Genomic DNA, 12730 nt, shown 5'->3' with positions numbered 1-12730 from the left:
GATCAGGAATAGTTGTGGAAATTCAAGGAATCTACATTGGCCACATCTATCAGAGCTGACCCCTTTTCTATCTCTATTTGAACTGACCACTCTTCTGTCACAGTTTATCGCAGCTTCCACCCCTCTCCTGGTTGCAGCCAGTGTTGTCTCTTCAGAGGAGAAATAACATGAGGTTGGGCCTCCCCTACCCAGGCAGGTCCACCTGCCACCTGTTCTGTGCTATGTTGGTCTGAAAGAGATAGTGGTGATTCTGAATGTGTACATTGACGGGTGATCTTGTGTGAATGTGATGCCTCACATGGAAGGAAAATTAAGAAATAAGTCTCTGAGAATTGTGCCTGTGTAAAATGTAACTGTGGTAGCTGATTGTTGTGTTGTACATAACAAACTGCATCTGCTAGATAATTGTTGGTTGTGATGGAAGTTATTAAGAACTGAGTTTATCAGGTGGGATCTTACAATCACTGCTCAGCTCGAGTGATTAAGTACCTTGTGGCACTGGTGCCATGCCTCAGAATCAGAATCAGGTTTATTATCACTGATATATGTCCGGAAATTTTGCGGCAGCAGTACAGTGCAAGACATAAAAATTACTATAAGCTACCAAAAATAAATAAAGAAATAGTGCGAAAGAGGAATAACGTGGTAGTGTTCATGGACTGTTCAGAAATCTGATGGCGGAGGGGAAGAAGCTGTTCCTAAAGCATTGAGTATGGGTCTTCAGGCTCCTGCACCTCCTCCCTGATGGTAGTAATGAGAAGAGGACATGTCCCGGGATGGTGAGGGTCCTTAATGATGGATTCCGCCTTCTCAAGACACAGCCTCTTGAAGATGTTCCTGGTGATGGGATCAGAGGATGGTGCCTGTGACCTCCAAAGCAATCTCCTCCCGTCCATGCCTTACTGTTGCAGATAGCACAGCGTTCACACTGCTTGCTTTACATGACTGCTGAATGCAGCCAGTACTGTCTATGCTGCTCATTGACTGGATATCTCAGCTGGAAGCTAAAAATATTGAACAGTTGGCATCATTCAAAGCTGGTTCCTCCTGAAGAGGAGGTACATAGTGTGAGGTACAGGTGGAAGCCATTCTAGTACATATTCTGGTTTAAAATAAAATGACACAATGTGGGAAAGAACAGGGCCCTCAGATTTCAAATACTGCATTGCAGACCTGGATGAAATAGATCACAATTCTCTGACTTTGTACCTATCAGAGGAGACCAGGATGCTCAACTGACTCTCACTTCAAAGGATATAGTTTTGGCAATCAATGCAGGAAGCAAAGCTTTTTGATCTGGATTCAACACTGAAAAGAGCTCAATGGCAGTGCATGTGTGGTCTGTGAATTGATTTTCAAGTGCAATTTCCAATCAGGTGCTCCACCAGCCTCAGACACTATTTAACAGGCCTTACCTCTGTCATCTACCAAAACACTCCACAATCAAGACTCATATCGAACATTCAGAAGTCCACTGCATCCTCACCCACTGGAGAGAGTGCAGAGGAAATTTCGAGGATGTTGCCTGGAATGGAGCTTTTTAGTTATGAGGAGAGACTAGATTGGCAGGATTTGTTTTCCTTGGAGCAGAGGAGGCTGAGGGGGGGCCTGACAGAGATATACCAAATTATGAAGAGCACAGATTGGGTAGATGGCAGGGAACTTTCCCCTCAGCAGAGGTATCTAAAATTAGAGCACATAGCATTAGGAGAAATTTTGAAATGGACTGGCTGAGTGGGTGATGGAGGCAGAGACTCTCATATGTAAGTAGTATCCAGATGAGCACTTGGATCATCAAGGCATAGAAGGTTATAGGCCAAGTTTTGGTAAATGGGATTAGTAGAGATTGGTATTTGATGGTTGGCATGGATATAGTGAGGAAAAGTGCCTGTTTCCACCCTGTATGACTTTATGATACAACAATACTGCAAACCCCATATCCATATCTCACTATTGTACTGCCAGTTGTTCAACCATGGCAGGTACATCAACTAAACACATTGTGTTACACTGACTAGGATAGGCAAAATCACATTGGGATGCATAAGGGTGATTAGTTGACACTTCCATGCAATTTTTCATGATTTGATTTGTGGGTTTGGTTTGGAATGTTTGAGCCAGTGATAGAATGCAAGGACTAATAGCATATAGTTAATTAAAAAAATGAAAGATTTGCATTTACAATGCATTTTTCATAACTTAAGGAATTCCAGAAACACTTTGTACTCAATGAAGCATGTTTGAAGTGTGGTCATTTTAATGAAATACAGGTGATATTAATGCTGTTAAAATGTTGTTCTATATTTCATTATTACCGAAGTTAAAAGATACTTATTTTTTATTGAAACTTATGACTTTTAATTAAACAGTAAAACCTTTGCAATTTATGACCATTGAGACTTAAAGCAGCCAAGCTGATGCATCTGCAATATTGATCTTAATTGTTGAAATTTATCTCAGGTTTCTTAATTTACCTGTGCACTATTTGTGGATAATGTCTTCACAACTTAAAAATCACTTTAACAGTGGTATTCTGGGATGACTACCAGTTATGCAGGCATACAGTTTTAATCCTGGTGAAAACTGAAAACATTCTTTGACAGGTGAGCCTTTGTCAATGTCAGTTTTACCACTGGCACCAAGCTGAAAATCTACCTCATTCTTTCTGGCTCACATTTAAGTTTGAAATGATTGTAAATCCATTGTAGATAGTAAAACCAAACATTGATTCCTTAGAACTGAGAAAGGTTAATTCATGGAGGGGCATGAGGGAATGAGTACCAGTGATGGTGGCAGACAAGTAATCCAGACCTGGTGTTGGACAACAACCCAGACATCCTGGTTCAAATCATACCGTGGCAATAATGAACTTTAAATTCAGTTAATGATTTGGGAAAATATCAATCTTAGTAATAATGACCACCAATCTAATAGATTGTTGTCAAAAACCCAGCTGCTTTACCAATGCCCTTAAGGTGATGAGACCTGTCTCCCTATCCAACCTGGCCTATATGTGACTCCAAATCCAGCCCAAGTGTTTCACCCTTTAAAAACAAATGCCCTCCGAAACGGTTGTCGTCATCATATCACCTTCCAGGGGCTGTTCAAGAATAGACGATAAACGTTGACCGCAGATCTCAACTATGTCAACAATATTAAACAAATACTTTGTGTCTATTTTCACAATGGAAGACATTAAAAGTATACCAAACATAGCTGATAACCTCTGAGGGGCAAAAGAAGAGAAGAAGCATTAGGCAAACTAATTGGACTGAGTTGACCAACCCACTGGAACCCATGGTCTGCATCTTAAATGTCTAAAGGAAGTGGCTGCTGAGTGGATGCATTGACTGTGGTATTCCAAAGTTCCCTGGATTCTGGAAAGGGCCCTTGGAAAACAGCAGATATAACACTAATATTCTCGAAATGAGAGAGAAAGAAAATAGGTAACTGCAGGCCCGTTAGCTGAACACCAGGTCTCAGGAAAATGTTGGAATCCATTATTAAGGAAGGGATAACATAGCACTTAGAAAAATGTAACATGATTGGGCAGAGTCAATAAAGTTTTATGAAAGGAAAATCGTGTTCAACTAATTTATTAGAGCTTTTTGATAATGTAAAGGTAGGTAAATGTGAGTCGATAATAGAAATGGTGTCTTTAGATTTCCAAAAAGTGATGCAATAGGGTCCCACATAAAAGGACAAGATAGGAACATAGAACCTAGAGCAGTACAGCACAGTACGGGTCCTTCGGCCCATGATGTTGTGCCGACCTATATAAACCTACTCCACAATCAAGCTAAATCTTCCCTTCTACGCAGCCCATAACCCTCCATTTTTCTGACATCCATGTGCCTATCTAAAACTCTCTTACATTGTCTGTATTGTATCAGCCTTTACCATCACCCTCAGCAGTGTGTTCCAGGCACCCACCACTCTCTGTGTAAAAAAAACCTACATTTCCCCCTAAACTTTCCTCCACTCACCTTAAATGGATGTCCTTTGGTATTGGCCATTGCTGCCCTGGGAAAAACATGCTGGCTGTCCACTGGCTACACCTCTCATAATCTTATATACCTCTATCGAGATGTCTCTTATCCTCTTATGCTCCAAAGAGAAAAGTCCCAGCTCACTCAACCTTTCCTAATAAGACATGTTCTCTAGTCCAGGCAGCATCCTGGTAAATCTTCTCTGCACCCTCTCTGAAGCTTCCACATCCTAACTATAATGAGGCAACCTGAACTGAAGACAATACTCTGTATGTGGTCTAACCAGAGTTTTATAGAGCTGCAACATTACCTTGCAGCTCTTGAACTCAATCCCCCAACTAGTGAAGGCCAGCGCACCATACGCCTTCTTAACCACCCTATCAACTTGCGTGGCAACTTTGAGGGATCTATGGACGTGGACCTCAAGATCCTTCTGTTCCTCCACACTGCTAAGAATTCTGCCATTAACCTTGTACTCCACCTTCAAGTTCAATCTTCCAAAGTGAATCACTCCACACTTTTCTGGATTGAACTCCATCTGCCACTTCTCCACCCAACCCTGCATCCTGTCTATATCCCATTGTAACCTACAACAACCTTCTACACTATCCACCACACCTCCAACCTTTGTGTCATCTGCAAACTTACTAATCCTCCCCTCCACTTCCGCATCCAAGTCATTTATAAAAATCTGTGTATAAGCTATCCAACCTTGCTAATGATACAACGGAAAGCAAGACACGAGGACACAAAGTCTGTAAAGGTTTACAAATAAGTAAAGTGATTGAGCAAAAAAAATGGCAGATGGAATATAGTTTGGGGAAATGAAAGGTTAACCACTTTGATAGGAAAACCAGAAAAGCAGGTTATTATTTAAATAATGTGAGACCATTAAATATTAGCATTCAGAAAGATCTGGGTACCCTTAAACAATACACACCAAAAGTTAGCAATGAGGTTATGGCTCCACCTGTCCTTCCTATAAATATTCTAAGTATTTCATGTTCAGGAGTGTGCTGGTACTGCTTAAAAATGGATTATGCAGCGGTAAAACATAACAGTAGGACCTTCTTGTGATCTCAGTATATCACCCTGATTTCACACATAATTCTTCACTCTTTCTTGAGGCAGATTGAAACACTTAGTGAGATAAAATTAAATACAAATCATTAAGCTGCCTTATTTTACAGAGCACAAGTAAGTTTACTGGGCAACAGATGCAATTAATCCTACTTTGATCTTAATGACCACAGAACTTCCCAAAAATAGAAGAAAAGTGCACTACACCAGAAGCAATATCCCTAACTTTTCCTGCCTAGCTCTTGGATCCTAACTGGCTCTGAGTTTTCTTCCTACTAGCTAGGCTTTATCTCAGAGCTTGGGTGCCTGAATTGTACACCCTTTTCCTCCTTTCTGTGTTCCAAGCTAAATGGAAGAATATGACTCAAACATCTGCTAAATTCTAGCCCATTCAATATTTCAGCAATAGATCTGTGATTGAAATTAGCTGTGTCTCCAGCTGTTTAAACAAGAAAACATGTAAGTTGATTTTCATTGTCTTAATTTGATGTAGGTGGTAAGGTCTGGCATTCCACAAACTAGTTTGTCTTGTTTTGAAACTGCTTAAATGCCTGTGGCCTGAATCTTCTAAAAAAAGCCTTAGCACAACATTTAAGCATTAGTCAGTTCCAAATCCTTTCCACGGAAGATCTTGTACATTGCGATGACATATCAACAGCCAAACAGGAAAAAATAATGAAACCTAAAACACAAAGATGCCAATAAACATTATATTTCCAAACACATCAAATTGCAATAAATTGGTTTAATTTTAATGTAACTTATTATCTGTTACTATTTCAGAACACAGGAAAATAGCTACAAGTTGTCTATAAATAACTGATTACAGAGATGTCTTCAGTATTTGCCTGGAAAGTCTCTGTGGACTTTTAAGACACAAGAGACTGCAGATGCTGGAATCAAAAAACAAGATGTTGGAGGAACTCAGCGGGTCAGGCAGCATCTGTGGAGGGAAATAGTTGGTGTTTCAGGTTGAGAACCTTCATCTGGACTGTCCATTTCCCTCCACAGATGCTGCCTGACCTGCTGAGTTCCTCCAGCATCTTGTCCTGTGGACTTTCTGTCTGTCAGATCTTGCTGGACATTTCATAAAGGTTTTGCAAGTGTATTATGTTTAAGAAGCATGGAGAGACTCCCCTGCAAGCTCAAGCTATTTAAGTTTTAAAAGTCAAAGGGAAGCTCTGCATGTGTGTGTGAGCCATCACATGCAAAGCTCTGCCAAGCAGTTCAATTGCCACACCCAGAAAATTTCCTGGTTAGCTCTTTTAATTTGTGCTAATTTTGGTTTAAGTATAGTGATGACTCTATTGGGAAGGATTACACTGAAAATATTAAACCTTTATAAAGATGTGTACTTTTATTTAACATCATCTACAAACACAGTGTTATTTTCTACTTCTGAAAATATAGCAGAAATTTCCTCATGTACACTCAGCTCTGCATCCTCTCCCAAACCCTTCACCTTCACAAATATTCAGACTGCAGCAGATGAGGGGAAATTTCCTCCAACTAAATATTGGGAAGATTGAAGACATTCGGGTAAAAGTTCATGAAGACACAAGAGAATGCAAATGAAAATCTGGAGCAACGAGCAATCTGCTGGAGGAACTCAGTGGGTTGGGCAGAATCCGTGAAGGGAAAGGAAATGTCAATGTTTCGGTTTGAAACACTGAATCAAATTCATCCTTGGTTGCTAGCACCAAACGAACAACAGAGTAGAAATAGATTTCCAAAATGGATTGTGATGTACAGCTGTGATATTTTGCATGTTTAGAATCAATGACTGAGGGCAAATATATCGTGGGAATGTACCCCAAATTATCCTGGGAATAACCCACAACATGTGACACAATACAGGATGATACTTTTTCTACCTTTCAGTACAGATGAAGAGTCTTGACCTGAAATGCCGACTGTCCATTTCCCTCCACAGATGCTGCCTGACCCTTTGAGTTCTTCCAGCATAATAAATGATTCTCTGAACTGATCATCAAGGTTTCAATGCATTAATTGCACTGTTATAGTCCTTACAGCACATCCAGGGGACCAAATTTTTTTGTGGCTGAGATCAATTGATAATAACAAGTATTGATTGAAGTCATGGCTGCACCTTCCAAAGGGAAGTTGCTTTGTGCTTGCAACCAATGAGGGAAGTCATCCCATAGATTCTAGGAGTTTGCTGGAAGCCATGGTTGATGACAGGTGAGAGTAGGCACCCAAACTTCCAGAGATGGCTTTGGAAATCTTGGCCAGTGAGGTGAAGGAAAGGGTGAAGTTTCTCTTCCTCCAGAGGATCAGGAAGTCCATCATGTAAATGATCCATCGATGGTAAGAGGACGCATGGAGTAAAATCGCCATGCTTTATAATATCATGCATTTATCACTGCACTATGTCTGAAACTCACATTCTTTCTCACATTGTCAATTATTCAACTGCAGCAGACAGCTAACCCAGACACTTTGCAAGATACTCACAGACATACTTTCTTCTCTCTTGCAGCGGAAACCCACATGTAACTGGAGTCAGCAACGATGACCCAAGGGGTAAATAAGATTACCACCCACAGAGGGACCACCATTGAGAGACCATGGATGGTGATGCAGAGACCATTGAAGGTTACAGAGTCATGGAGTCATAGAGCACAGAAACAGGCCCTTAAGCCCAACTGGTCCATGCCGAACAAGATTCCCATTCAAGCTGGTCCCATTTGCCTGGGCTTGGCCCATATCTCTCTAAACCTTTTCTATCCATGTACCTGTCCAAGTTCCTTTTAAATGTTGTTAATGTACCTGCTTCAACCATTTTCTCTGGCAGCTCATTCCATATACTGATCACCCTCTGGGTGGAAAGGTTGCCCGTCAGGTTTCTATTAAATCTTTCCCCTCTCACCTAAACCTATGCTCTCTAGTTCTTGATTCCTCAACCCTGGGAAAAAGACGGTGCGCATTTGCCCTATCTATACACCTCATTATTTTATACACCCCTATAAGATCCCCCCTCATTCTTCTACAGTCCAATGAATAAAGTCCAAACATGCTCAACCTCTCTCCATAACACAGTCCCAGAAGTTGGACTTTGGTTTCTTTCAGAAGAGCCTCCATTAGCTCCCTCATGCAACAGTGTGCAATAAATTGTGGGATCATCAATCTCAAAAAAGCAGAAGGCATAAGAATTCAGCATGCCTGTTTCTTTGATTGCCACCAATAAGATGTGTCTTCCTGCTGCAGGGGTGCAAATGTGCCTGCAGTATAAGGCAGAAATCAGAGGTTAATTGAAGAAACAAAGTCACTTTAGGCTTTGCTTTTCTGTTGAGCTAAAGGTTTGCCGTCCATGACCTAAACCTCTCCATTCACCCCTCAACCGGGTTTGCTGAACTAACTTGGCTTCTGATGAAGCCCCATGTCAATTTTAAAATACTTATCCTTATTTTCAAATCCTTCCATTGTCTCACCACTGTTTATCTCCATAATATCCCTCAGTCTTACAACCCTCCAAGATACCTCCCTTCTTCCAATTCTGGCCACTTGAGCATCCAGACTTTAAATGCTCCAGTACTGGCTACCTTACCTTCAGATAGCCATAGTCTCTCCCTCTCTGCCTTTCTACCTGAGTAGCTATCCAGTTTTGTTTTATCTCCTATAAGATGCTCCTTAAGGCTATTCTCTTCAGCTGAGCTTCTGGTCACCTGCAAGAACATCATTTTCTGTGCTTCCACATCAAATTTTGTTTAACACTTTGGAACACCTTGGGAGTAAACACAAGCTCTTTTTGCTCTTATTAATTTCAAGTGTTCCTTTGTTTCAGATTTCTGTATCAACCATTTTTTTATATCAGGAATTACATTTCAAACTGCTTCCACCGTGCCAACTTAAACTTAATTTTAGCTGCTATTGCAGCAAAGTTATGTGGATAAATGACATTCCATTGCCTGTCAAATGAAATCACAATGACAGAGCAGGAGTATGTCAGGGAAATTCCGTGCCGTTTGATTTTTTTAAATATATATATTTGTTCTTCCTGGCATCTCTGTTGTATGTTTGTGACCACAAACGTTGTTTGTGCTATTCTGAAATTCTGATTGTCAAATACACAAACAAGTTCAGCTGAATGTTTTACTGTCTTGACATTGAAGCTTGTGGACATGGGTTTGCTAACGAATTAAGAGGAATGAAGTTTTGCTGCATTTTCTGCTTTTCCTCTTTTTCCAGGCTTCTTCATCCCTTGCATTACCCATCGATCATAAGTGAAGCCAGGTCACCCTTCGTCAGTTCAGTTTTACAGCCATTGTGAGCTGACCAGAGTCATTCCTTGGTGTGCCTTTAAAGTGAGGAAATAAAAATGAATGGTGAACGTGCAGTTTACTTGCAGGAGGACAGAGGCAATGTCATTGTATACAGGGAACTCAGGACAGCCTAGCTGAAGGAAAAGCTACACCATCAGCCTTTCCTTCATAATAACTAAAAAAAAATGGAAATCACAATTTTCAAATTTTTTTTAAACTGTCAAGCTTACCCGAGGTTATTTTACTTGCTGGGACTCATCATGAAGGGTATCAGAACTAGGTTTCTTACAGAGAAAGCAGCTTTATAGAAGGTGTGTGGAGGGGGTAGAGGTTGTGGGGTGTTTATATCAAGTGCACAAGTCAAAACAATATGGTGTTTAGCTGCTAGCTCAAGCAGTCATTCTGTCTTTTCTGTGTAAGTAGTAATTGCTTTAGGACTTTCTGAATCCACTTTTGAATTCAAAGCTTCAGACAAATAATTGGATTTCCTGCAAACATGCTGAGCTATGTTCCTCTCCCTGTCTTGCCTTGTCCTCAGGGCTATAGACTCTGCTTTATATCAGGCTGCACCTAGCAGGGTAGCTGGGGGAGGGGCGCATCACTTAAAATTAAGATGGTCATCTGTATGAAAATAACCTGAGATTTTAAACTGAAGTACTTACTCAATGGTTTAACATGAAATGGAAGTTCTATTTATTTACAGCTGAAGAAATATGAAATTAAAGTCAATTATGTCACAGTATGTACATATAAAAAGTTTAATTCTTAGAAATAGCAAAATGGGAAGGATGAGGGAAATGTAAGTAGGATTTTGTAATTATGATATCACAACAGCTAACCTCATGTAAAATTACTAAAATTCTGCCACTGACAGTTTGGTGGACTTTTATGGCCTAACAATAAGCTGTAGAAACTCATTAAAATTGAACAGCGGCTATGAAATGTTTTAATGAAGAATAATAACCACAAACTTGGGAACAAACATTGTTTGTTCTGCTTCTAATTTTAATTATGAATTGTAAGTGCATATTTTTAGCCTGACTCATACTATTCGGCAACTTTGTCAGTGTGGTATTACCAAGAGTAGGCAGTTGGTGACATCAGTTCCTGGGCACTGCCAAATTAGGCCTCGATCGTTTGGCAAGACCCCACATGTTAATTATTCATGTGGAACTTGTCAACTGGCAACGGGAGGAACACCATCCCGGTTATTTAATGGGATCCTTGAATGACTTGCAGATTTGTTGGTTGTAGCATGGTGATTGTTAGGTTTCAGAGAGCTATGGTGACTGAGATGTCTCACAATGTGAACGTAAGGTATTGCTGAAGTGCAGAAAATCTACTTCTGTGGAGGAAAAGGCGGCCTTGATGGCTCTAGCATGACAAGGGGCTGGAGAAGGAGAGGGTCAAGCTGTGAGAGGGTACAGGAAGAGAGGCCAGGAGAGACCATCCTCCCAGAATGTTCATGGAGCACAGGTTCCAAGTTTTCCTCTGACAGTGATTTTTTTTGCATCAGGCGTGTTCCAAGCAACATCAACATATATCAGCCACTGTTCCAATGTGTAGTCCATAGTTGGCTATGGGATGTGATAGAGGATCTATGCTCAGCAGAAGGAGAATTCATCTCCTCCTGGGTTGAGAATAGCAGGCCACATAGATACAGAACTCTCTAGACACAGCAAGTTTTCCAAACCCAGAGGTTGACGAATTCACACACGTGGTATTATGTTCTTCTCAGTGGAATCCCTTCCATTCTGTAACTGAAATGGGTTTCACTCAGTTGATATTTGAAAATTTGCAGTCACAATTAGTCGAACCGAAGGGAAAAGGGTAATCCCTCGAACATCTGGCTCCTGACTTTAGTAAGTATTCCAATAATAAGAGCAGAACATTCCTACAATTAGAGCCAGGAAGCCAAATGGAATATAGCTGAGACCACTGGTGAGATCCTGATGGAAGGATTTTGATGCCTGGATTGGTCTAGAGGCAAACATCTGCACTGCCAATGTCTACTGATTCCTTTACAAACTTACCATTTTGTGAGCATGGCCCTTGACTGTAGATACACAGCAGGCAAATTAGTAGATAAAAAATTAAGGTCAGAGTAAGCCATTTGCTTCCATTAGCTTTTAAAGGAAATCATGGGTTATCTTTCACTTCCATATCAGATTGGATCTGCAGTTAGAACAGATAAAGAATAAGGACCAATAAGGAATTGAAGATTGTCTAATTGACCATTAGGATTGGAAACTCTCAGTCACTAGATCACCAGGGTTCCACACAACAATCATAGAGTGCTCTACGTGGAACAATAGTTAGTGAAATGTTTATCTATTTTGGTGTAAGATAAAAATTGCTTTATACAAAATGCCTGTGGATGTGTAATGTAAAAGAAAATATCCCATTAAACACGTGTGCAACAGCTGATGAACTATAATTGCTCATATGTATACAGAATGGAATTGGCCCTTTGTGCAAAGATACCATTACGTTTTGCCATCAGAAAGAAATTAAAAGCCAAAGTGTTTTTTTCAGACTTTGGATGATGTAATCTGGTTAACTCTAGGTCTGGAATTAATCTTGGTGCTTTTACAAAAATATATAAGCAGAAAATGTTACCATGGGTTTGCACTATAATTGTCTAAAATAGAGTTTTGCATCTCTTTTTTTTATTAATTTTAGTGAACATGGTTAAGTTGCTGTGTCATTCTGGAGAGAGGCAACAGGTCTGCATGAAGTTAGTAGAGCTCTCAGTGTTTCCATCCACTCAAAATGAACTATAAGTGGCAAGCAACAACTGAGAAAATAAATTAGACTTTTGCTTTTTAATGATCATTATTAATAATAAGTTTTGCAGATTTTACCTGGGATCCAATTTTCTTATCTATTGTCACCCCACCCCTCCTGCACTCCATGTTTCTCAGCAATTCCCATTTCTCCAAGTGCATAGGTCAGGAAAAAGGGGCAAAACCTCATTTCAATGATCATCACCTCCTTTACATTGGGATGGATTATTTATGACTTTCAATATTGCGTTCTACAGTGCACTGTAGCATGTCACCTCAGCACCATGAAGCTTTTAATTGTCTTTACATTGGCCATGTTTATGGTCCCTTAATTTAAGTCTGTCTAAATTCAACTTGTATATGACTTATACCCCAAGCTGTAAAAGGAAATAGTCATCAAATAATTCTGACTAGATTTAAATATATTTTAATCTGACAAGCATATTTTATAAGTTTAAAAATTATTTGTGACCAAGATGTCAACATGGTTAAGGAGGGATAAAAATTAGTAGTAAATGGCCAATTTGTTCGTCTGTGTCACTAGATTCTTTTCATCCTAATATGGTTTGATGGGAATTAACAAAAACCATAA

This window comes from Pristis pectinata, chromosome 5 (genome assembly GCF_009764475.1).
Source record: "Pristis pectinata isolate sPriPec2 chromosome 5, sPriPec2.1.pri, whole genome shotgun sequence".
Lineage (NCBI taxonomy): Eukaryota > Metazoa > Chordata > Chondrichthyes > Rhinopristiformes > Pristidae > Pristis > Pristis pectinata.
Note: the sequence above shows the minus strand (reverse complement) of the source record.